General features: G+C 37.9%; 1 protein-coding gene and 1 long non-coding RNA gene across 4 annotated transcripts in view; one reads left to right on the forward strand and one right to left on the reverse strand.

Moving 5' to 3' along the window:
* The window catches only part of SGCD (sarcoglycan delta), a 649,492-nt gene that overhangs the window by 179,229 nt on the left and 442,991 nt on the right, over nucleotides 1–27,272 (forward strand). The gene's annotated exons all lie outside the window — the stretch shown is intronic.
* Nucleotides 11,843–22,096, reverse strand: LOC116540311. Its single transcript, XR_004264385.1, has 4 exons — nucleotides 22,086–22,096; nucleotides 16,910–16,916; nucleotides 14,591–14,598; nucleotides 11,843–11,924 (listed from the first exon to the last, which is right to left on the reverse strand). It is a non-coding gene; the product is annotated as an uncharacterized LOC116540311 (long non-coding RNA).

Genomic DNA, 27,272 nt, shown 5'->3' on the forward strand with positions numbered 1-27,272 from the left:
CCATTTGTCTATTTTGGATTTTGTCGCCAGTGCTTTTGGTGTTTTAGTCATGAAGTCTTTTCCTATGCCTATGTCCCGAATGGTTTTGCATAGGCTTTCTTCTAGGATGTTTATGGTGTTAGGTCTTATGTTTAAGTCTTTAATCCATCTGGAATTAATTTTAGTGTAAGGTGTCAGGAAGGGGTTAAGTTTCTGCTTTCTGCACATGGCTAGCAAGTTGTCCCAACACCATTTATTAAACAGGGACTCCTTTCCCCATTGCTTGTTTTTGTGAGGTTTGTCAAAGATCAAATGGTTGTAGATATGTGGTGTTGCCTCCAAGGCCTCTGTTCTGTTTCATTGGTCTATATCTCTGTTTTATTATCAGTACCATGCTGTTTTGATTACTGTAGCCTTGTAGTATAGTTTGAAGTCAGGTCGTGCGATGCCTCCTGCTTTGTTCTTTTTCCTTGGAATTGACCTGGCTAAGTGGGCTCTCTTTGAGTTCCATATGAAGTTTAAGGTGGTTTTTTACAGTTCTGTAAGAGGGTCATAGGTAGCTTGATGGGAATAGCATTGAATCTATAAATTACTTTGGACAGTATGGCCATTTTCACAATATTGATTCTTCCTCACCATAAGCATGGAATGTTTTTCCACCTGTTTATGTCCTCTCTTATTTCGTTGAGCAGAGGTTTGTAGTTTTCCCTGAAGAGGTCCTTTACATCCTTTATTAGTTGTATTTCTAGGTATTTTATTCTCATTGCAGCAATTAGAAATGGCAGTTCATTCTTGATTTGGCTCTCTGTTTATCTGTTATTGGTGTATAGGAATGCTTGTGATTTCTGCAAGTTGATTTTGTATCCTGAGACTTTGCTGAAGTTGCTTATCAGTTTCAGGACATTTTGGGCTGAGACAATAGGGTCTTCTAAATATACAATCATGTTGTCTGTAAATAGAGACATTTTGACTTCCTCCTTTCCTAATTGAATACCCTTTATTTCTTTTTCTTGCCTGATTGCTCTGGCTAGAACTTCCAACACTGCATTGAATAGGAGTGGTGAGAGAGGGCATCCTTGTCTAGTGCCAGATTTCAAAGGGTATGCTTCCAGTTTTTGCCCAATCAATATGATATTGGCTGTGGGTTTGTCACAAATAGCTTTAATTATTTTGAGATATGTTCCTTCGATACCTAGTTTATTGAGAATTTTCAGCATAAAGTCTGTTGAATTTTGTCAAAGGCCTTCTCTGAATTTATTGAGATAATCATGTGTTTTTTTCTTTGGTTCTGTTTATGTGGTAGATTACTTTTATAGACTTGTGTCTGTTGAACCAGCCTTGCATGTCCGGGATGAAGCCTACATGATCATGATGGATAAGTTTCTTGATATGCTGTTGCAATCTGTTTGCCAGTATTTTACTGAAGATTTTGGCATCTATGTTCATCATGGATATTGGCCTGAAATCTTCTTTTTTTGTTGAGTCTCTGCTGGGTTTTGGTATCAGGATGATGTTGGTCTCATAAAATGATTTGAGAAGGATTCCCTCTTTTTGTATTGTTTGGAATAGTTTCAGAAGGAGTGGTACCACCTCCTCTTTGTATGTCTAGTAGAATATGGCTGTGAACCCTTCTGGACCTGGGCTGTTTTTGATCGGTAGGCTATAAATTGCTGCCTCACCTTCCACCCCTGTTATTGGTCTATTCAGGGTTTCAACTTCTTCCTGGCGTAGGCTTGGGAGGATGCAAGTGTCTAGGAATTTATCCATTTCTTCCAGGTTTACTGGTTTATGTGCACAGAGTTGTTTGTAGTAATCTCTGATGGTAGAATGTATTTCTGTGGAATCTGTGGTGATATGCCCTGTATCATTTTTTATTGCATATATTTGATTCTTCTCTGTCCTTTTTTTATTAATCTGGCTAGTGTTCTATTTTGTTGATCTTTTCAAAAAACCAGCTCCTGGGTTTACTGATTTTTTGAAGGGTTTTTTGTGTCTCTATCTCCTTCAGTTCTGCTCTGATCTCAGTTATATCTTGTCTTGTGCTAGCTTTTGAGTTTTTTTGATCTTGCTCCTCTAGCCCTTTCAATTTTGATGACAGGGTGTTGATCTCTCCTTGCTTCTCAAGTGGGCATTTATTGATGTAAGTTTTCCTCTAGGCACTGCTTTAGATGTGTCCCAGCAATTCTGGTACATTGTGTATTCGTTCTCACTGGTTTCAAAGAGCATCTTTATTTCTGCATTCCTTTTTTTTTTCTTTTGCATTTTTCTTTTTATTTATTTATTTTTTTGCATTTTAGGTTTTGGGTACATGTGAAGAACATGCAAGATTGTTGCATAGGTACACACATGGCAGTGTGATATGTTGCCTTCCTCCCCTTCACCTATATGTGGCATTTCTCCCCATGCTATCTCTCCAAACATCCCCACCCCCCATCCCTCCCCCATTTCCCTCCAATTCACCCCAGTGTGTAGTGCTCCTCTCCCTGTGTCTGGGTGTTCTCATTGTTCAACACCCGCCTATGAGTGAGAACATGTGGTGTTTGATTTTCTGCTCTCGTGTCAGTTTGCTGAGAATGATGGTTTCCAGGTTCATCCATGTCCCTACAAAGGACACGAACTTATCATTTTTGATGGCTGCATAATATTCCATGGTATATATGTACCACATTTTCCCTGTCCAGTCTATCATTGATGGGCATTTGGGTTGGTTCCAGGTCTTTGCTATTGTGAACAGTGCTGCAATGAACATTGATGTGCATGTATCCTTATAGTAGAACGATTTATAATCCTTTGGATATATACCCAGTAATGGGATTGCTGGGTCAAATGGAATTTCTATTTCTAGGTCCTTGAGGAATCGCCACACTGTCTTCCACAGTGGTTAAACTAATTTACACTCCCACCAACAATGTAAAAGTGTTCCTGTTTCTCCACATCCTCTCCAGCATCTGTTGTCTCCAGATTTTTTAATGATCGCCATTCTAACTGGCGTGAGATGGTATCTCAATGTAGTTTTGATTTGCATTTCTCTAATGACCAGTGATGATGCGCATTTTTTCATATGTTTGTTGGCCTCATGTATGTCTTTTGTAAAGTGTCTGTTCATATCCTTCGCCCACTTTTGGGCTTGTTAGTTTTTTTCTTGTAAATCTGTTTTAGTTCTTTGTAAATTCTGGATATCAGCCCTTTGTCAGATGGGTAGACTGCAAAAATTTTTTCCCATTCTGTTGGTTGCCGATTCACTTTAATGATGGTTTCTTTTGCCGTGCAGAAGCTGTGGAGTTTGATTAGGTCCCATTTGTCTATTTTGGCTTTTGTTGCCAATGCTTTTGGTGTTTTGGTCATGAAGTCTTTGCCTACGCCTATGTCCTGAATGGTTTTACCTAGATTTTCTTCTAGGGTTTTTATGGTGTTAGGTCTTATGTTTAAGTCTTTAATCCATCTGGAGTTAATTTTAGTGTAAGGTGTCAGGAAGGGGTCCAATTTCTGCTTTCTGCACATGACTAGCCAGTTTTCCCAACACCATTTATTAAACAGGGAATCCTTACCCCATTGCTTGTTTTTTACAGGTTTGTCAAATATCGGATGGTTGTAGATATGTTGTGTTGCCTCCAAGGCCTCTGTTCTGTTCCACTGGTCTATATCTCTGTTTTGGTACCAGTTCCATGCTGTTTTGATTACTGTAGCCTTGTAGAATAGTTTGAAGTCTGGTAGTGTGATGCCTCCCGCTTTGTTCTTTTTGCTTAGAATTGACTTGGCTATGCGGGCTCTCTTTTGGTTCTGTATGAAGTTGAAGGTGTTTTTTTCCAGTTCTGTGAAGAAGGTCATTGGTGGCTTGATGGGGATAGCGTTGAATCTGTAAATTACTTTGGGCAGTATGGCCATTTTCATGATATTGATTCTTCCTGACCATGAACATGGAATGTTTCTCCGTATGTTTGTGTCCTCTCTTATTTCGTTGAGCAGTGACTTGTAGTTCTTCTTGAAGAGGTCCTTTATGTTCCTTGTTAGTTGTATTCCTAGGTATTTTATTCTTTTTGTAGCAATTGTGAATGGCACTTAGTTCTTGTTTTGGCTGTCTTTAAGTCTGTTATTGGTGTATAGGAATGCTTGTGATTTTGGCACATCGATTTTGTATCCTGAGATTTTGTTGAAGTTGCTTATCAGTTTCAGGAGATTTTGGGCTGAGATGATGGGATCTTCTAGATATACAATCATGTCATCTGCAAATAGAGACAATTTGACTTCCTCCTTTCTTATTTGAATACCCTTTATTTCTTTTCTTGCCTGATTGCTCTGGCTAGAACTTCAAGTACTATATTGAATAGGAGTGTTGAGAGGGGGCATTGTTGTCTGGTGCCAGATTTCAAAGGGAATGCTTCCAGTTTTTGCCCATTCAGTATGATATTGGGTGTTCGTTTGTCGTAAATTGCTTTTATTATTTTGAGATACGTTTTATCAATACCTAGTTTATTGAGGGTTTTTAGCATAAAGGGCTGTTGAATTTTGTCAAAGGCCTTCTCTGCATCAATTGAGATAATCATGTGGTTTTTGTCTTTGGTTCTGTTTATGTGGTGAATTACATTTATAGACTTGCATATGTTGAACCAGCCTTGCATCCCCAGGATGAAGCCTACTTGATAATGGTGGATAAGCTTTTTGATGTGCTGTTGCAATCAGCTTGCCAGTATTTTATTGAAGATTTTTGCATCTATGTTCATCACGAATATTGGCCTGAAGTTTTCTTTACTTGTTGAGTCTCTGCCAGGTTTTGGTATCAGAATGATGTTTGTCTCATAAAATGATTTGGGAAGGATTCCATCTTTTTGGATCATTTGGAATAGTTTCAGAAGGAATGGTACCAGCTCCTCTTTGTATGTCTGGTAGAATTCAGCTGTGAATCCATCTGGAACTGGGCTTTTTTTGGGTGGTAGGCTCTTAATTGTGGCCTCAACTTCAGACCTTGTTATTGCTCTATTCAGGGTTTCAACTTCTTCCTGGTTTAGGCTTCGGAGGAGGCAAGTGTCTAGGAATTTATCCATTTATTCCAGGTTTACTAGTTTATGTACATAGAGTTGTTTGTAATAATCTCTGATGATGGTTTGAATTTCTGTGGAATCTGTGGTGATATACCCTTTATCTTTTTTTATTGCATCAATTTGATTATTCTCTCTTTTCTTTTTTATTAACCTGGCTAGTGGTCTGTCTATTTTGTTGATCTTTTTGAAAAACCAGTTCCTGGATTTACGGACTTTTAGAAGGGATTTTTGTGTCTCTATCTCCTTCAGTTCTGCTCTGATCTTAGTTATTTCTTGTCTTCTGCTAGGTTTTGAGTTTTTTTGATCTTGCTCCTCTAGCTCTTTCAATTTTGATGCTAGGGTTTCAGTTTTAGATCTCTCCTCACTTCTCATTTATTGCTATATATTTTCCTCTAGAGACTGCTTTAAATGTTTCCCAGAGATTCTGGTATGTTGTGTCTTTGTTCTCAGTGGTTTCCAAGAACATCTTTATTTCTGCCTTCATTTCATTGTTTATCCAGTCAACATTCAAGAACCCATTGTTCAGTTTCAATGAAGCTGCACAGTTCTGAGTTAGTTTCTGCATTCTGAGCTCTAACTCGAATGCACTGTGATCTGAGAGACTGTTTGTTATGATTTCCATTCTTTTGCATTTGCTGAGGAGTGATTTATTTCCAATTATGTGGTCAATTTTAGAGTAGGTGTGATGTGGTGCTGAGAAGAATGTATATCCTGTGGATTTGGGGTGGAGAGTTCTGTAAATGTCTATGAGGTTTGCTTGTTCCTGGTCTGAGTTTAGGTCCTGGATATCCTTGTTAATTTTCTGTCTGGTTGATCTGTCTAATGTTGACAATGGGGTGTTAAAGTCTCCCACTATTATTGTGTGGGAGACTAAGTCTCTTTGTAAGTCATTAAGAACTTGCCTTATGTATCTGGGTGCTGCTGTATTGGGTACTTATATATTTAGGATCGTTAGCTCTTCTTGTTGCATTGATCCTTTTACCGTTATGTAATGCCCTTCTTTGTCTCTTTTGATCTTTGTTGATTTAAAGTCCATTTTATCAGAGACTAGGATTATAACTCTTGCTTTTTTTTACTCTCCATTTGCTTGGTAAATCTTCCTCCATCCCTTTATTTTGAGCCTATGTGTCTCCTTGCACATGAGATGGGTTTCCTGGATACAACACACTGATGTGTTTTGGCTTTTTATCCAATCTGCCAGTCTGTTTCTTTTGATTGGGGTATTTAGTCCATTTACATTTAGGGATAATATTGTTATGTGTGAATTTGATACTGCCATTTTGATTCTAGCTGGATGTTTTGTTCATTAGTTGATGCAGATTCTTGATTGTGTTGATGCTCTTTACCATTTGGTATGTTTTTGGAGTGGCTGGTACTTGTTGTTCCTTTATATGTGTAGAGCCTCTTTCAGGAGCTCTTGTAAAGCAGGTCTGGTAGTGATGAAATCTCTGAGTGCTTGCTTGTTCGCAAAGAATTTTGTTTCTCCTTCACTTATGAAGCTTAGTTTGGCTGAATAGGAGATTGTGGGGTGAAAGTTCTTTTCTTTAAGGATGTTGAATATTGGCCCCCATTCTCTTCTGGCTTGTAGGGTTTCTGCTGAGAGATCTGCTGTGAGTCTATGGGCTTCCCTTTGTAGGTAACCTGGCCTTTCTCTCTGGCTGCCCTTAGCATTTTCTCCTTCATTTCAACCCTGGTGAATCTGACGATTATGTGCCTTGGGGTTGCTCTTCTTGAGGAATATCTTTGTGGTGTTCTCTGTATTTACTGGACTTTAGTATTGGCCTGCCTTGCTAGGTTGGGGAAGTTTTCCTGGATAATATCCTGAAGAGCATTTTCTAGATTGGATTCATTCTCTTCGTCACATTCAGGTACACCTATCAAACGTAGATTAGGTCTTTTCACATAGTCCCACATTTCTTGGAGACTTTGTTCATTCCTTTTTACCCTTTTTTTTCACTATTCTTGCCTTCTCATTTTATTTCATTGAGTTGATCTTTAACCTCTGATATCCTTTCTTCTGCTTGGTCAATTTGGCTGCTGTAACTTGTGCATGCTTCGCAAAGTTCTCGTGTTGTGTTTTTCAGCTCCATCAATTCAGTTATATTCCTCTCTATATTGTCCATTCTCGTTAGCATTTCGTTAAATCTTTTTTCAAGGTTCTTAGTTTCTTTGCATTGGGTTAGAACTTGTTCTTTTAGCTCACTGTAGTTTCTTATTACCCACCTTCTGAAGTCTGATTCTGTCATTTCATCACACTCCTTCTCCATCCAACCTTGTTCCCTTGCTGGTGAGGAGTTGTGATCCCTTTTGGAGGAGAGGTGTTCTGGTTTCGGGTGTTTTCATCCTTTTTGCACTGGTTTCTTCCCATCTTTGTGGGTTCATCCACCTGTTGTCTTTGTAGTTACTGACTTTCAGATTGGGTCTCTGAGTGAACTTCCAGTTTGTGGATGCTGAAGTTACTTCTTTTTCTTAGCTTTCCTTCTAACTGTCAGGTCCCTCTGCTGTAGGACTGCTGAGGTCCACTCCAGGCCCTGCTTGCTGGGGGATCACCTGCAGCAGCTGCAGAACAGTAAGGGATGCTACCAGTTTCCTATTCTGCTATCTTTGTCCCAGAAGGATGCCCACCAAATGTCTGTCTGTTCTCTCCTTTACGAGGTGATTCTTTGGATATACGGGGGTCAGGGAGCTGTTTGAGGAGACAGTCTGTCCTTTATTGAAGCTCAAGTCCTGAGCTGTGAGCGCCATTGTTCATTCAGAGTTGCTGGGCAGGTATGTTTAGGTTTGCTGCAGCAGAACTCATAAACTCCCTTTTTTTTTTCCCCCCCAGGTGCTCTTTCCCAGGGAGTTAGGGCTTTATTTATGAGTTTCCGTTGTGCTGCTGCCTTTTTTTTTTTCTTTCAGTGCTGCCCTGCCCAGCGAGGAGGCAGCCTAGTCACTGTCTGCCTGCAGAGGCTTTGCTGAGCTCCTGTGGGCTCCGCCCAGCTGCTGTGTGATCTTCCCTGCAGTCCTGTTTATATGGGTATAGTTAGAACTGCCTTGGTAATGGTGGCCCACCTCTGTTATGGTGGACTCTCTCTGTAGTGGCAGGTTGCCTCTGCAATGGCGAGTTGCCTCAGCAATGGCGGGCTGCCTCAGCGATGGTCAGGCTGCTTCCGTAGTGGTGGAGTGACTCAGTAATGGCAGACGCCCCTCCTCCACAGAGCTGGACCATCCGGGGTTCAGCTGTGCTTGCTGTGAAACTCTCAACCCAGAGCATTTTCAATTACTGTTGTTTTTTTTTGGGGGGGAGGGGGTTGGTGGTGGGTGGAATCAGCCGAGCGTGATCACCTGGCTCACTGACTCAGAGTCGGTTTTTTGTTGTTGTTGTTGAATGGTCGACTCTCTCCCAGTGTTCCAGTTGCCCATTGAAAATGTGCCGGGATCTCCCATGCTGTGAGTCACTGAGCTGGCTGAAACAGTGGTGCTGAGATTCCTGGTGGTTTGTTTGCCTAGGAATCTCCTGGCCTGCCTCACTATTTCAGATGAATGGGCGACTCTGCCATCTCAGAGCTCCAATTGCCAGCTAAGAGGGCACCCAGACCAGTGTCTTTTGTACAGAGAACCACCACGCCAGGGCAAGGGCAAGCAGCCATGTGGCCAAAACAGCCACACTGGCAACCTGTGGGGCTCCTCCGCCTGGGAATCTCCTGGTCTGTGGGCAATAAAAATCCGTCTGGAAATGCGGCGTCCACTCACCCTGTGCAGTTTCACTGGGAGCTGCAATCCTGAGCTGTTCCTAGTCGGCCATCTTCTGCCGTGTGTGTCCTTCTGTGTTCATTTCATTGTTTATCTAGTCAACATTCAAGAGCCAGTTGTTCAGTTTCCATGAAGGTGTGCAGTTCTGAGTTAGTTTCTTAATCCTGAGTTCTAATTTGATTGCACTGTGGTCTGAGAGACTGTTTGTTATGATTTCCGTCCTTTTACATTTGCTGAGGAGTGATTTACTTCCAATTATGTGGTCAATTTTAGAGTAGGTACGATGTTGTGCTGAGAAGAATGTATATTCTGTGGATTTGGAGTGGAGAGTTCTGTAGATGTCTATTAGGTTTGCTTGGTCCAGATATGAGATCAAGTGCTGGATATCCTTGTTAGTTTTCTTTCTCATTGTTCTGTCTAACATTGACAGTGAAGCGTTAAAGTCTCCCACTATTATTGTGTGGGAGTTGAAGTCTTTTCGTAGGTCAATAAGAACTTGCTTTATGTATGTGGGTGCTTCTGTATTGGATGCATATATATTTAGGATCATTAGCTCTTCTTGTTGCATTGATTCTTTTACTATTATGTAAAAGGTAAAAGGAGCTGTCTCTTTTGATCTTTGTTGGATTAAAGTCTATTTTATCAGAGACTAGGATTGCAACTCCTGCTTGTTTATTTATTTATTTGCTCTACTTTTGCTTGGTAAATCTTTCTCCGTCCCTTTATATTCAGTCTATGTGTGTCCTTGCATGTGAGATGGATTTACTGGATACAGCACACCAATGGGTTGTGACTTTTTATCCAATTTGCCAGTTTGTGTCTTTTGATTTGGGCATTTAGCCCATTTATTTTTAAGGTTAATATTGTTATGTGTTAATTTAATCCTGCCATTTTGATGCTAGCTGGTTGTTTTGTCTGTAGGTTGATGCAGTTTCTTCATTGTGTGGTCAGTCTTTACCATTTGGTATGTTTTTGGAGTGGCTGGCACTGGTTGTTCCTTTCTATGTTTAGTGCTTCTTTCAGGAGCTCTTGTAAGGGAGGCCTGGTGGTGACAAAATCTCTGAGCATTTGCTTGTTTGTAAAGGATTTTATTTCTCCTTCACTTATGAAGCTTAGTTTGGCTGGATAAGAAATCCTAGGTTGAAAGTCCTTTTCTTTAAGGATGTTGAATATTGGCACCTACTCTCTTCTGGCTTGTAGGGTTTCTGACGAGATCCACTGTGAGTCTGCTGGGCTTCCCTTTATGGGTAATCTGACCTTTCTGTCTGGCTGTGCTTAGCATTTTTTCCTTCATTTCAACCCTGGTGAATCTGATGATTATGTGCCTTGGGGTTGCTCTTCTTCAGGAATATGTTTGAGGTGTTCTCCGTATTTCCTGGACTTGAATGTTGACCTGCCTTGCTAGTTTGGGGAAGTTCTTCTGCTTAATATCCTGAAGAGTGTTTTCCAGCGTGGATTCATTCTCTCCATCACATTCAGGTACACTCGTCAAATGTAGGTTAGGTCTTTTCACATAATCCCATATTTCTTGGAGGCTTTGTTCATTTCTTTTCACTCTTGTCTCTAAACTTGCCCTCTCATTTTATTTTATTAAGTTGATCTTCAATCTCTGATATCCTTTCTTCTGCTTGGTCGATTCAGCTAATGAAACTTGTGTATGCTTCACGAAGTTCTCATGTTGTGTTTTTCAGCTCCATCAGGTCACTTATATTCTTCTCTAAGCCATTTATTCTTGTTAGCATTTCGTCTAACCTTTTTTCAAGGTTCTCAGTTTCTTTGCATTGGGTTAGAACATGTTCTAATTTAGCTCAGAGAAGTTTGTTATTACCCACCTTCTGAAGCCTGTTTCTGTCAGTTCATCTGACTCATTCTCCAGCCAGCTTTGTTCCCTTGCTGGTGAGGAGTTGTGATCCCTTGGAGAAGGAGAGGCATTCTGGTTTTTGGTGTTTTCATCCTTTTTGCACTGGTTCCTTCCCATCTTTGTGGATTTATCTACCTATGATCTTTGAAGTTGGTCTTTCAGATGGGGTCTTTGTGTGGACATTCTTTTTGTTGATGATGAAGTTACATCTTTTTGTTTTTTCATTTTTCTTCTAACATTCAGGCCCCTTTGCTGTAGTATTGCCAGAGGTCCACTCCAGACCCTGCTTGCCTAGGGATCACCTGCAGTGGCTGCAGAACATTAAGAGTTGCTGCCAGTTTCTTTTTCTGTTATCTTCATCCTAGAAAGATACCTGCCAGAGGTCAGCCTGAGCTCTCCTTTCTGAGGTGTCTCTTTGGATATAAAGGGGTCAAGGAGCTGCTTGAGGAGACAGTCTGTCCCTTATAGAAGCTCTAATGCTGGGCTGTGAGCTCTGTTCTTCCATTCAGAGCTGCTGAGCAGGTGCATTTACATCTCCTGCAGTGGAACTCATAACCACCTTTTTACCCAGGTGGTCTGTCCTGGGAAGGTGGGACTTTATTTATAAGTTCCTGATTTGCTGCTGCCTTTTTTCAGGGATGCCCTGCCCAGCAAGAAGGTACCCCAGTCAGAGTCTGCTAGTAGAGGCATTGCTGAGCTGCTGTGGGCTCTGCTCAGCTGCTGTGTGAACTTCCTTGCATTTTTGTTTATAGAGGAATAGTTAGAACTGCCTCGATAATGACAGGCAGTCTCAGTAATGGCAGACTGCCTTTGTAATGGTGGACTGCCTTTGTAATTGCAGACTGCTTCGGTAATGGTGGACTGCCTTGGTAGTGATGTACTGCCTTGGTAATGGCACACACCCTTCCCCGTACAGAGCTGGACCATCCTGGGTCCAGCTGCACTTGCTGTGAAACTCTCAATCCAGAGTGTTGCAGATTGTTGGTCTTTGTGGGGGTGGGATCCACTGTGCCAGATCACCTGGCTTCCTGTTTCAGCCTCCTTTTTTTCAGTTGAATGGGTGGCTCTGTCTCCCAGGCTTTCTAGGTGGCAGTTCAAATGGCCACCCAGATTTGTGTGGGTTTTTGTGCAGAGACCCGCCGCACTGGCTGAAACAGCTGTGCTGGAAACTTGTGGAACTTTTCAGCCCGAGAATCTCCTGGTCTGTTGGCACTAAAAACTTTTTGGAAATTTGGTGATCACTCACCCTCTGTGTTGTTCTCGCTGGGGACTGCACTCCAGGGCTGTTCCTATTTGGCCATTTTGGATCCCTCAGGAATTGCAGTTCTTGTGGCCTAGACTGCCTTTCAGGTTTACTTTGGACCACAGAGCACTTTAGCACACAATGGTGGGCTAGCCAGAACTCAGGTTCTTACTGCTGAGATGGGTGACTTCCCTCTAGCTAGTCTAAATGCTCCCTCTGTTGGTACCCACCGAGTTCTGCTCTGTGTTGCTTTTTGCTGTGACTTATTAGTTGATATGGTTTGACTATGTCCCTAACAAAATATCATCCTCAATTTTCATGTGTTTTGGGAGGGGCCTGCTGGGAGGTAATTAAATCATGGGGACAGGTCTTTCCTATGCTGTTCTTGTGATACTGAATAAGTCTTTTGAGATCTGATGGTTCCATAAGGGGAAGTTTCCCTGCCTGAGCTCTCTTTTTGCCTATTGCCATCCATCTTAGACATGACTTGCTCCTCCTTGCCTTCCACCATGATTATGAGGTTTTCCCAAGCCACATGGAGCTGTAAGTCCATTAAACCTTTTTCTTTTGTAAGTTGCCCAGTCCAGGTATGTCTTTATCAGCAGTGTGAAAATGGAATACAATAAATTGATACCAGTAGAGTGGGGCACTGCTGAAAAGATATCCCAAAATGTGGAAAAGACTTTGGGACTGGGTAACAGGCAGAGGTTAGAACAGTTTGGAAGCCTCAGAATAAGACAGGAAACTGTGGGAAAGTTTGGAACTTGCTAGAGACTTGTTGAATGGCTCTGACAAAAATGCTGATAATGATATGAATAATAAGGCCCAGACTGAGGTGGTCTCAGATGGAGATGAGGAACTTGTTGGGTGCTGGACCAAAGATGACTCTTGTTATGTTTTAGCAAAGAGACTGGTGGCATTTTGCCCTTGTCCTAGAGATTTGTGGAACTTTGAAGTTGAGACAGATGATTTAATGTATCTAGCGGAAGTAATTTCTAAGCAACAAAGCATTCAAGAGGTGACTTGAATAATGGTGTCAGATCTTTCTCATCCTGTTCTCATGATAGTGAATAAGTCTCATGAGATCTCATGGTTCCATAATGGGTGGATTCCCTGAACAAGCTCTCTCTTTGCCTGTTGCCATCCATGTAAGATGTGACTTGCTCCTCCTTGCCTTCCATCATGATGGTGAGGCTTCCCCAGCCACATGGAACTGTAAGCCCGTTAAACATTTTTCTTTTGTAAATTGCCCAGTCTCAGGTATGTCTTTATCAGCAGCATGAAAAGGGACTAATATAGTAGTGCTGTGTTCTATACAAAGTCTCACCATCACTGCATTCTATCTCCCCCAAGAACACAGATTTTTCCTCCATGCCATATGACCATTGATAGGAAGATGGTAGAGGGGTGGCATCAGCAATTCAAGAGTATCTTTTCTACCTTCTCCATTGCCTGCTTTCTTGCTATTATGTTAAAACCAGGTACTGTGATCACTTGCTTGATTTTTATTTTTTGTGAAAATGCTTTCTTATGTGGACAGTTGTTCAATTTCATGTTCCTTTGTGGCAGGGATGATTGCCAGAAAGTTCTATTTGGCTATATTGCTCTGTCTCCTTTCCTATGCTTCACATATTTTAAGAGTCTATTATTGGGCACATAAATTTTTATAATCATCACGTCATCTTGCTGTATTGAAACTTTTATTAATATATAATGGCATTTTTCTTTTGTGGACTTTTTAAAATTAAAATCCATTTTTTTCTGATGTTAAAAATCTCAAATAGCAACCAAAAGAGACCACAAAATATGTTTTCTTTTTTTTCTCTTTCTTTTTGTCTTCTGTTAGAGTCTCTGTTGACTAGGCTAGAGTGCAGTGGCATGAACACAGATAACAGCAGCCTCAACTTCCTAAGCCTAAGCAATCCTCCCACATCTGCCTCCCTAGTAGCTGGGACTATAGGTGTGCACCAACACACCCAGCTAAATTATTTTTTAAATTTTTTGTGGAGACAGTGTTTTGCCATGTTGCCTAGGTTGGTGTTGAACTTGGGCTCAAATGATCCATCTACCTTGGCCTCCTAAAGTGCTGCACAGGTATGAACCACTATGCTCTGTAAATTTTCTGTCTTTAAAATGTCAACCTATTAGTATCTTTGAATGTAAAGTGTGTATCTCAGACAGCCTATCATTAGATAACATATTTTAATCCATTCTGCCAATCTCTTTCTTTTTCTTAGAGAGTTTAATACATTTACATTTTGAGTAATTACTAATAAGCAGGTACTTACTTTGGTCATTTTGATCTTTTTTGTCTGTATGCATTTTAACTGTTATTTTGTTTGTTTGTTTGTTTGCCTCGTTACCTGAATTTGTGTCTTCTTTTGTGTTTAATCGATTTTTTTTTAAATAGTGAAGCCATATTTAGATTTCTTTCTCATTTATATTCATGTTATTCTTTATTTTGTTTATAGTCATCATGGGAATTACATTTAACGTCAGTGTTATAACATTTTTATTTTGATTTATACCAGGTTAACTTTAATAAAACAAACAACTCTGCTGTTGTAACAGCTCTATCCCCACTCTTTCAGATTTGATGTAACAAAATTATGTATTTTCACTTTGTGTGTTTAAGAAACATAAACTGATCATTTAATTTTTTGGGATGGAGTTTCATTCTTGTTGCCCAGGCTGGAATTCAATGGCACAGTCTCAGCTCACTACAACCTCCACCTCTCAGGCTCAAGTGATTCTCCTGCCTCAGCCTCCCAAGTAGCTGGGATTACAGGCATGTGCCATCACAGCCAGCTAATTTTTGTATTTTTAGTAGAGATGGGGTTTCTCTTTGTTGGCCAGGCTGGTCTCAAACTCCTGACCTCAGGCGATCCACCTGCCTCAGCCTCCCAATGTGCTGTGGTTGTAGGTGTGAGCCACCATGCCTGGCCCAAACTGATAATTGTTTAATGCATTAGTCTATTAAACTATGTAAAAAATGTGCATGAAAAACAAATGTTACAATAACACTAGCTTTTATACTAATTTTTTAAGAAAATATTAAATCATGTAGAACAAAAAATGAAGTTACCCCATTTTTACAATAGTACCAACTTTCCTAATTTCCCATATATTTACCTTTACTAAGATCTTTATATTTTATATGCTATATTAGTCCATTTTCACACTGCTATAAAGAACTACTTGAGACTGTGTAATTTATAAGGAAAAGAGGCTTAATAGACTCACAGTTCTCCATGATTGAGGAGGCATCAGAAAACTTACAATCATGGTGGAAGGCAAAGCGGATGCAAGGTGTGTCTTACATGGTGGCGGGAGAGAAAGAGAACAAAGGGGGAAGCACAATACTTTTAAACTATCAGCTCTCATGAGAACTCACTCACTATCAAGAGAGCAGCATGGGGAAAATCCAAATCCATAATCCCATCACCTCCCACCAGGTCCCTCCCCTGACATGGAGGATTACAATTTGAGATGAGATTTGCATGGGAACACAGAACCAAACTATATTGCAGGCCTTCAGTGTCCTTTCATTTCAGCTTGCAGAACTCACTTTAATATATTTTACAGAGCTGGTCCAGTGATAATGAAATTGCTTGGCTTTTGTCTGGGAACTTTTAAATTTTTTCCCTCACTTTTAAAGGGTAGATTTGTAAAATGTTAGATGCTTAGGTGACAGTAGTTTTTTTTTTTCTTTTGGCACTTTGAATGTATCACCCTACTAACTTTTGATGAGAAACTTGCAAATAATTTTATTGAGAATCCCTTGTGTGTGGCACATTACTTCTCTGTTGCTACTTTCTAAATTTTCTCTTTGCCTTTGACTTTTTAACAGTTTGATTGTAATTTGTCTCAGTGTATGTCTCTTTGAGGCTATCTTCTTGGATTCGTTGAGCTTCATGAATGTTTAATTCATGTTTTTCATCAAATTTGGGAAGTTTTCAACCACTCTTTCTTCAATAATGTTTTCTGCCCTGTTCCCTCTCTTTTTTCCATCTAGAAAATGATGCATATGTTTATCTGCTTGATGGTGTCCCACAGATCCCTTAGATTATGTTGACATTTCTTCAATTATTTTTTTATTTCTGTGTCTCAGACTTAATTATTTTTATTTGTAAAATCTGTAGCTTCTGTTATCTTCAAAATTGCTGATATTTTCTTCTGCCTCCTTAAATCTTCCTTTTAATTTCTCTAGTGAATTTTTTATTTCGGGTAGTATACATTTTTGTTTCATAATTTTATTTTAGCTTTTCAAATTTTCTGTATTTTTATTAATATTTCTATTTTGTTCATACATAATTTTCTTGACTTTCATTATATCTTACTTTAGATCTTTGAGCATCTTTCAGACAGTTGTTTTAAAGTCTTTGTCTAGTAGATCTGCCATCCATTTTTTTTATATTGATATTTTCTGGTTTTGTTTTCCTTTCTTTCAAATGGACCACACTTCCCTGTTTCATCGTATATCATGTAATTTTTTGTTGAAAAATGAACATTTGAATCTAATAATGAGGCAAATCTGAAAATCAGATTATCTTCCTCAGGGTTTGCTGTCTTTGTTGTTATTGTTTTGTTTTAATTGTTATAGGCTATTTTTTTGTGCCCAGAATTAGCATAAGGTGTCAGCTTAAGGTCTTATTAAGTCTTTTCTGAGCCTGCACATTTACCTGGCATGCATAGTGACTTTCTATATCCTCCCATATATGCAGTTGCTGTTGAATTTGAATGTCCTAGTCTTTAATGCTTGACTCTCAGGAGTGGGAAAATAAAAAGAAATACAAAGTTGGTGGCGAGGCACCGGCTGTTTACATCCCTTGGAAGTTACTTTGGTCAGAGGAGGAGGAGCTTGCAACACTGGAGGGATGTGCAACAGTTGCTACTGTCTCTTTGTCTGTATTTCTGTGATGATAAATAGAACACAGATTTCTTAAAATTGGAAGACAGGATCCTTCTTGCCTATCCTGGTTCCTGAAAGCTGTGTGCAAGCTGCTCCATGAACATCCTGCCAGAGTGCTGAGCAGTCAGGGGATGGGTAACTGCTACTCTGTTAAGAGCCGAAATGAACTAAAATTGACCAGTGTATGGTTCAATCTTCCCTGGAAGTAACAAGCCCTTAGTAGACTCCAAAACAATTACATCAGACAGATTCTTTCAGTGAAATTATTGTCTAGTTGAGGAGAAAGATTTCTGGTGCTTCTTACCTTACCATCTTCCCATCATCATCTGTCTCTGTTTATTTTGTGTGTGTGTGTGAATGAATGAACAGATTATTTGAGCGCTTGGTATGTTTCAGACACTCACTATGCAATCCAGTGTTAAAAAATAGAAAATATATAGAGAGGAACAATATTCTTGCTCTCATGAAATTCCACTTCCCTAGGAAGAGACATATGTATAAAAAAAGCCACAAAACTAATTACTTGTAATTCTACAAAGGAGTACAGGGTTTTGGAAAGCATACCAGGGCACATACATAGTGAGCGATGAGAGAGGAAGCTTCCACAAGTATCTTGTAATGTCAACCAGTTAAAGAGGATCAGCAAAAACTTCTAGTTAAAGGGAACAGCATCTGGAAAAGCCCTAATGTCAGAAGAAGCTTGGTGAGTTTAAGAGGTGAATAAACACTCACAGAGTTGTGTTAAAGGTGGATGAAATTCAGGATGAAAAAAATGTTTTATACAAACTATAAAATGGTTTATACCAACTATAAAATGGTTTTTCTAGGAAATGTTTTCTGTTTCTCCAATACTCTGACACCTGCTATTTTACCACTCCCTGCTTGAAACTAGATTCCCTGCTGTCTTAAAATCTGTCATTTCATATGAAGTTTTGCAATCCTAGCCATAGCTATGCTATGAAAGACTCAATGTCACTGTGAGATAGTGTGGTTATTGATTCTGAATAGGAGTGGTCATTTGATTAGGCACACAATTAGCTAGGAGACTATGGTTTTTTAATATCCTAATTATTTTCTGTATTGAATTGGTTAGAAATCTAATTGGTTTACTAAAGTGATACAAATATATAGAAGCAAATCAGTTCTAAAAATTATCAAATAAAAAAACTTTTCTTATACTATCATACAATATAGTATCATAGAATGAGAGTCCTACAAATATCTTAAGATATGACCCACTTGATTATGTTCTTCAGCAATATCTTAGGGAACTACACAGAGGAAGGGAGAAGCTGGGTTTAGGGCAGGGCTCTGTGCTCCACTAACCTACTCTACCAGCAGAGTGCTAATCATCTTGGGTTTCTGCATTTAAGTTCTACACGATGTCAACATCATCAAAAAATATGTTTTTTTCTTTCACAAAAGTTTGAAAAACACTCATCAAATATCATGATTACTCAATTTACTCAATGGTGTGCTAGAGCCAGCTCTTACCCATTGATGGAAACAAAATGAGCTTATTTCTTCTCTGTTCCATGTTTGGTGACATCGTGCTAGTTATTTGAAGTTAGCAAATGCTACAAACAGGGTTTTGTTTTGTTTTTTCTTGAGAGCCAGTTTATCAACCTATAGTTACAAATGAATGTAAAGTAACGGTTCCATGCCATCGCTGGCTAAAGGCATGAGGAGGATAAGATCCCAGATCTCCTGACCCTGATTCCAGGGCTATTTCTGAGATACCCAATATCACAGGAAGATGAAGAAATTTGCATATGTTGCATGCCTACATGTACCAAAGTTACTCATGTAGGTTAAGTGGTTTTATTTTCCCAAAGACTGTGAGAAGTTTGACTTCTATCTCCATTTTTCAGGTATAGACTAGTCAGAAATGGTATTTTTTTGGTCCCAAAACATTTATTTATTGAGTGGCAGGGCCACAGTTCTCAGATACATAGAGCCAGCTTTTTCCCTTCTACCATACTGACATCTATTTTGTGACCTTAAATGTTACTTTGTTGAACATAAATTTCTTTACTGATATACTTAGAAAAAGGTAATCCTTAGCTACCACATAGGAATTCTAAAACCCAAGTGAAACATTGTGTGTGTGAATGCATTTTATAAATTACAAAGTGCTATTAAAATTACATTAGTCTATTACTCATATAAAATATTAAATCATGACACCACTCTGCTTCAATTTCATATTCATTAATATCAATGAGAAGCAGTTTAGCATAGCAATTAAGGACACAGACTTTGTCATCAGATAGGTTTGAGTTGGTTTCCATCTTTATCTCTTATCCACTACTCCACTATGTGATTTGGGGAGGCTGTGTAACCTCTCTGTACCTCAGTTTCCTCATTTATAAAATGGAGATAATTCTAACACCTAACTCATAGAATTTTTGTAAAGATTAAATAATACATGAAAAGCATTTAACGTGGTGCCAGGTGAAGCATTAGCTCTTCAGAAAATTAATTGGAATTAGGATCATTATCTTATTCACTGCCCTCACTTAACCAGCCTGATAAGAAAATTGTCTCAGCTCCCTGTTTCTCACAGACACTGGCTAGATGACTGTTCTTTTTTTAAAACTCACCTTAAGATTAATTTGTTTACAAAGCCTCTGACAGTGCTTCTCTTTCAATCCATATTTGTTTTTTTTTTGTCTTTTTTTTTCTGACTTTCCTTCTTCTCTCATCTTCTCTAAGCCTTCTGTCCCAGAACTGTGTATATCTAGCTTTGTCCCTCGTGGGTTAAGCATGCTTTTCTTTTGCCACCTCTTTTTTCTTTTCCCTCTGCCCTCCCCTTCTTCTCTTCCTTGAGAATTTGTTGCTTGACCTCACACCCATTTAACAAATGATTATGAGTTAATGATTCACAGTATTTGAAATTTTATATGGTAAAAAATCTATGTCTTTCAGCTTAAAAGTTATGAAAACATTTCTCTTAAATTTTAAAATATTCAGATTTAAAAGAGAATGTTAAAGTGGCATATAATTTATACTTGATTTCCCACCCCTTTTTGTTTTCTATTTTTTTTTATTTTTTCTGCCTTTTCTCTAGAAGTAGTTGGCTTTATCATTCTTTGATTTTTGTGTGCATGAGATAAAGAGAGATACTGTAATTAAATCACCAGTACACAGTGAATACTTAGTAAATGTTGGCTGCTATGATTATACATAAATATTATGCTGATAAAGACAGCCTATGCCTCTTCTCCAATTCTAACCACAAAATATTATGTCCATAAGGGTAAAGTCTCCTGAAATAAATCTAAGTACTTCCAAATGCCTGTGAAAAATCTGATTTGAGGTACTAAAACTATCTGTCTTAATAGATGAAGGATGTTGTTACTTAAATGGTTAGTTTGTTGGTTCACAACATTTTAGGATACTAGGATCATAGTCTGCTAAAATCGTAGGTGTCTCCATTAAGTGAATGCCAGTTACAATTTATTCATTTGTAAATATAGACTCCACAATGTGATTTTTAGATCTTGCTACTAACGTGTAATTCATTCTGGAATTTGTAAATGCTGTTCATTTTAACTTCATGAAAATATGCATTAAAATGCAGCACAAGCCAAGACATTCTACTCGTTTTTTCAGTTAACTATTTAGGCATCTTTTCTATTATCACCTTTTTATACATCCTGAAATCTTAGCCCAGAACACCTGAAAATCTTCAGAAATTGCAGTTCTGTGATGAGATGGTTCATGATCCCTGTAGTTATACACAATAAAGAGTGCTTAGGGAAAAATCCAGTTTAGTCAAAAATACAAAATTTATGAAACATAAATGAAAGGCCAAATCTACAGGAGGGTCACTGTATTGGTGAGATTTATTGCAGTTGAACTTTAAGTATGTGATATTCAAGGCTATACTAATCAATATAGCAGTTTAAATATTTTTCATTTTCTGAAATTTAGTCTATAAAGGCTAAACCTGAGAATAAAATTTAGATGTAAGATGCATTGATCAGTAAGCACTTTAGGTATTTAGGGAGAGAATAAAATAAATAAAAAATTTAAGATTAAGATTTATGAATCAAAATTAACTATAATATAGACATTGCATTGTATTAAACTGTCTAATCCACTAGTATTATAATTACGAATACCATCACTTTGGATACACTTTTCTGGTCTTCCCTCCATCCCTTATTCCATCATCTAACAATTATTATAGTGTCTACTCCAGCCTAGGCTGTATGTTAGGCCTTGGTGAACACAGATGTACAGAACAGACACGGTGCATTGTTCTCAAGAGCTGACAGCCTAGCTGAACATTCAGATAGCTAAGTGATAACAATAAATAATGGCAAGGAATATGAAAGGAAAATCATAAGATTTTTGTAGAAAATATAACAGAAGACTTAACAGAAGAATTGGGTAAAGAGGGAAGAGAATCCTTGTGGAAGAGGGGACCTGTCAGCTATTTCCTTCAGCAATTATATAGGAGGCATAGGGTGCATTCCATTCAGTGCCTTACAATTCATACTAGTAAGATTATGGATATTTTTCAGTTGCATAATTTTTTCCCTAGTTTCATTGAGGTATGGTTAACAAACACAGTAGATATTTAAAGTGTACAGTGTAATCATTTGATGTTTGTGTATGTTGAGAATAAGCACCACAGTCAATCTAATTAACATAGCCACTACCTCACATAGTTAGCATTTTTTTCTGTGTGTGTGGTGAGTACACTTGAAACCTTTCTTAGCAAATTCTAAGGATACAATGCATTCTTACTAACTATAGTTACCATGTTGTCCATTAAGTCATCTTGTAAGTGAATATTTGTACTCTTTCACCAATCTCTCCTTTACCCTATCTACCACCCCCTTGTGACCACCATTCTACTCTCTGTTACTTTGAGTCTGAATTGTTTTTTAGATTCCACATATAGGTAGAATCATGCAGTATTTGTCTTTCTCTGTCTGGCTTATTTCGCTTAACACAATATCCTTCAGATTTATCCATGTTGTCACAAATGGCAGCAGGATTTACTTTGTTTTTAAGACTGATATTATTGTACTGTGTGTATCAATCACATTTTCTTTAATCACTTATCAGTTGATGGATGCTTAAGTTATTTTCATGTTGTGGCTATTATGAATAATGCTGCAAAGAACATGGGAGGGCAAACATCTCTTGAAGATAGTGATTTTTACTTTGGCTATAGACACAGAAGTGAGCTTGTTGGATCATATGATAGTTCCATTTATATATTTTTTTCAGAATCCCCATGCTGTTTTTAACAATTATAATAACAATTTCCTTTCCCATCAACAATATGCAAGGGTTCACTTTTCTGTATATCCTTGACAATGCATGTTTTTTCTTTTGTCTTTTTGATCGTAGCCATACTAACAGATGTGAGATAATACCTCACTTTGGTTTTGGTTTGCATATCGCTGATGATTAGTGACATTAAGCACCTTTTCATATACCTGTTGGCCATTTGTATGTCTTCTTTGGGAAAATATTTATTCATGTCTTTGTCCATTTCTATTCAGATTATTTTTTTTTCTTATCAAGTTTTATGAGTTGTTAAATATTTTGGATATTAACCCCTTATCAAGTATATGGTTTACTAGCCAGAGCAATTAAGGAAGAAAAAAAATAAAAATCATCCATATCAGAAAGGAAGAAGTAAAACTGTCTCTGTTTGTAGAGTATATTAATTTATACATAGAAAGCCCTAATGACTTCACCAAAAAAACTGCTAGAACTAATAAATGAATTTGGTAAAGTTGCAGGATACAAATCAGTATACAAAAGCCAGATGAGTTTCTATACACTAATAACAAACTATCCAAAAAAGGAATCAGGAAAACATTTCCCTTTACAGTAGCATCAAAAATATGAATAGAAATAAATTTAATCAAGGAAGTGCAAGATCTATACACTAGAAACTATAAAACATTGATGAAAGAAATTGAAGAAGACATAATTAAATAGAAAATAGCCTATGTTCATAAATTAGAGTAATTAATATTGTCAGAATGTCCATACTACCCAGAGTGATTTACAGATTAAATTCGATTTCTACCAGAATTTCAATGGTATTTTTTATAGGAATAGAAAAACATAAAAAGAATAGGAATCACAAAAGACCTCAAATAGCTAAAAACAATCTTTAGCAAGCAGAACGAAGTTGGAGGCAGTACACTTCCTAATTTCAAATTATATTACAAAGATATTGTAATCAAAACAGTTTGGTACTCGCATAAACACAGACACATAAACAACACAGAACAGAATAGTGAGCTAAGAAATAACATGTGCACAATGTGTGGTCAACTTTTTTGACAAAGATGCCAAGATTACACAATGGAGAAAGGATTGCCTCTTCAGTAAATGGTATTAGAAAGTTCACACTTTATCCTGTGAGAAATAACTTTTTAACTATTTAGCTTAAGAGTGAAACCAACACTGTCTAAAGATTGAAGAGTGCATTGTCAAAGGACTGAATGAGGGAAGGTAGAGACAGTAAATGATTGTCCAACCAAGATGATTGATAATAGGGGCCTGAATTCAATTAAGGAGAGGATCTATTGAAGAATTATTATTGAACATTATTTTCTTACTGAAGAAGTAAACTAGAAGACATAGGTTTGCTATAAAAAGTTACAGCAATGAATTTGACCTGTAAATGTACCCTCTAAGTCATGAGAATTTATTGCGATAATTAAGTCACTGGAAAAATGGCAAAAATAAGGGTAGAATTCAGCTGGCTTTTAATGTAAATACTTGCCACCAAAGCATACCTGTTCTGAATCTATTTAAATATCAACTAATGGGGCGGCTCACAAAATAGATAATTTAATAATATCTGCTAATATTAGAACGTTTGCTATGTAACAGTACAGTAAGCATTTGATGCATGTTAGCTGTTACCTATGTAAGAGCTACTCTTACTGAGATTATTTTGTTAAGGCCTTGCACAGCCATAGGAGATGGCTGCTGTCTACTTGACAGAGGAGGACTCAAGGATAAGAGAGTTTAATAACAGGATCTTCCCCTGAAAAAGAAGACAATAATCCAGACTGCCAAATTCCACACCAGAGCCAAGAAATTCTAACTTCTATAAATCACAAATATGATGGCAATTTCAAAAGTTTTCCCTTACACAGTATACCATTACTGAATGTTAAGAATAGCTTCAATTTAATGGTGTTAAAACTAAAAGGCTGTGGTTTCCAAATTATATAAAGTATTCACACAATATGTTGAAATGCAGTGAACTTCAAAAGTCTTTCCTCAATTACAGTTTTTCAGTGTGGAAATGTTCTATATTTTGATTTTGCTCTTAAAAAGCAGAAATTGTACTGATGCTAATCATGTCACTACAAACTGAAGTTTGACTTCACCTTTTACATTGAGCTCCAGTATTCCTGTGGCTCTTCTAATCATAGAATTTTTAAGTGTTTCTTTGGGATAAAATATTGATATATGTTACGATCTCAGTGAGAGGATGAAATCAAGTGGCTCAGTACCCATGGTCTCTTATAAATATGACACATTGCATGGATAAAGAATTAACCCACTTATCTAACTGTAAACCCTTACTAATTCATTATTCTACATTCTGTGTCTGAGAATTTAAAGATATTATAGTAGTTATTCATGAGCAAGTCTCTTTCCATGGAGTTCTCACAGAATGTCTTTCACAAGTTCAGTGAACAGACTTAGAAAGCTGATTCTATTAACTCAACAAGAGAGGTTCTATCTCTCAATGATAGACTCAGACATTAGCCAACTTCATGAGATTGATGTCTAAATTAGAAATGTCATTTTTAAATTTTTCATGAGAAACAGTACTACATGCATAGGAATAGCTACATCTTCTCTCCTCCAAGAAGATCTACACGACAAGAAGGAACATAATGAAAAGGATGATTAATGCATTTAAACTGAGAAAAAGGAGAGTCAGAGAAAAAGGATTCCTTAATGACAGCAGGTTAAGTCAGCCCAACAGGCATAATTTTGTCAGTGGTACTAGAGACAGTGAAAGTCCTCCCCACAAAGTCTTGTAAGTACCTTGAGGATAAGGACGCTGTTTTGTATATATCATATATCCAATCCCTGGAATGAACTCTTCCTACTTTTTCATGGCTCTAATTTCTTCTATGCATCCATGGATGACTTATTTTTTTTTTTTTAGATGAAGTCTCACTCTGTCACCCAAGCTGGATGGCATGCAGTGGTATGATCTTAGCTCACTGCAACCTCTGCCTCTCTGGTTCAAGTGATTCTCCTGCCTCAGCCTCCTGAGTAGCTGGGATTACAGGCACATGTCACCTTGACTGGCTCATTTTTGTATTTTTAGTAGAAACAGGGTTTCACCTTGTTGGCTAGGTTGGTCTCGAATTCCTGACCTCAGGTGATTCGTCTGCCTCAGCCTCCCAAAGTGCCAGGATTACAGGCATGAGTCACCATGCCTGGCCTCATGGATGACCTCTTGGCTGCCATCTTCTTTCATTAGATGTACAGCATAGCTGAGTTGGAGTATAATATGCTCATCAAGTAGCCAGTCTGTCTCTCTCTGTTTTTATATTTCTGTTTTTGTCCATTTCTTCCTGCTTTTTGGTGGGGAGAAGCAGGGCATGCCACTGAAGCCCTTAAGTGCATTTTACATGAAATATATTCCTTTGCATCTATTGTATCAGCACTGCATCCTAAGATATGATGTAATGTAGCTCAGCCAGATTGGCGCAGTCTGTTGCTTCTAACAGTTTCAGCTAATTACGAGAGATGAGGCTCAGGATGTTAAAACTGTGTTGAAGTTGATCAAAATGGAAGCCTTGGGGAAAATTCCTTACCGTTAAACCCTACAATCCACTGAAGATGCAGGAATGTTTTTCTTCAGTTCATTCCAGCAGATATTTAATGAGCACTTGATCTGTTAAGTGCAGGGGTAAAGGCAAATGAGACCATTTTCGCCTGCCTTTAACTTGGAATGATAACGTTCTATTTTTGGACTCCTGTCTTAATTTTTTAATAGCCTTATCTATTTACATTTAGTTTTTATTAGCTTACTACTTATGAATCCTAAAAAGGACTTCTTCATTGCTTAAGAAGAAGTAAGGAGAGATGTAGGTAACCAGACAATGCATCTTGAATCATCTCCTAGAATCACAGTCTTTGCCCTACAAGGCAGCTAGGTATCAGAAAATGGCATTCTTTTGTCCAACTCTCCTCTATTACCTGTCTGTGTGATTTTGACCATATCACTTCTTTTCAGTTTTCAATTGTCTCATATAGGTAATGAAAAGTTTGGAGTTAATGACATATTACTTCCTTCTACATCAGAATATGCTACAGCTAACCATCTGAGGAGAACTTTAAAATTATATAAAGTTATTTTCTGTGCAATGTATTGCAGAAAGGATATCAGGAATTACTAGCAATGTTCATTAGTAGTGAAATAATATTTATGAAACAACTATTATGTGCCAGACACTGCCAGTTGTGGGATTTGCCCAATTATGTCTCTTTCACATATCTAGTAAATACCTCCTAAAGATTAAATCATTTGAAATACATAGTGCTGAATTATTTGCCTTTGCAGCCTTTGATTTGCATGTGTATGTGTGCATATGTGTATGTACAATTGTTGGGTTTTAAGATCGGATTTTGAAGCTTGGCCTTTAGTATCAAACCAGCACTCCTCATTCAAGAAGTTTATCATTAGTGTGAAATTCCTGCTCCCAGCAGTTGTTTCTTATACCACTGAGCACTGATATGATTGTAAAAGTAAAGATGAGTGATGCTATGCATTTTTAAAGCACAGGTCTTATTTATTTCTGCCTATATCGGAGTGCCTATCATGCAGTCTAACCTCCTTTTATTGATCAATACATTTTATTTTCAAATAAAAATGTGTATTTCAAGAGCTTACTTACATAAGCTATAATGCAATGAGAAATTATGGACCAGAAAGAACTTTAAGAGAATTGGTCAGTGTTTTTTTTTGAAAAGAAACAGAATACATGAAGCCATCAATTCAGCTATATCAGTATTTGCTTCATGCTCTTTAATTAATTTCCTTTAAAAAGTTATGTTTGTAATGCATTTCTTTACTAATCACATTAAATTAATTATCAAATGTATGAGTTCCTTCTGGATGTAACGACTTAGCTTGAGAATCCCTCATTGTGTACCATGTATATATTTGAATTTCCAAAACAGAAGATGACTTCAGCTCAGCTTAGACACTGTGTCTGGCCAATAGAGATATCCTCAAAATGTTTGGGTCACTATTTTGTCACTGGGCCAAACTTCCTAGTCCAGATTTCTTCCACAATAATGTCTCTTCAAAGTCAGTCAGATAATTTTGCCCTTGGCCATGGAAAAATACCATTGGATTTACTCTGTTTTTAAGAGCCAAAGCAGAGTGAGTGTCATTTCCCATCAGGTATTACTTATGAAATAAACTCTCAGATGAAAGGCCGGCGTCGTGTTACTGTCCTAATCATCTGCCATTAGTTT

The sequence above is a fragment of the Sapajus apella genome, unplaced genomic scaffold (genome assembly GCF_009761245.1).
Source record: "Sapajus apella isolate SASKATOON/1434 unplaced genomic scaffold, GSC_monkey_1.0 scaffold138, whole genome shotgun sequence".
Taxonomy (NCBI): domain Eukaryota; kingdom Metazoa; phylum Chordata; class Mammalia; order Primates; family Cebidae; genus Sapajus; species Sapajus apella.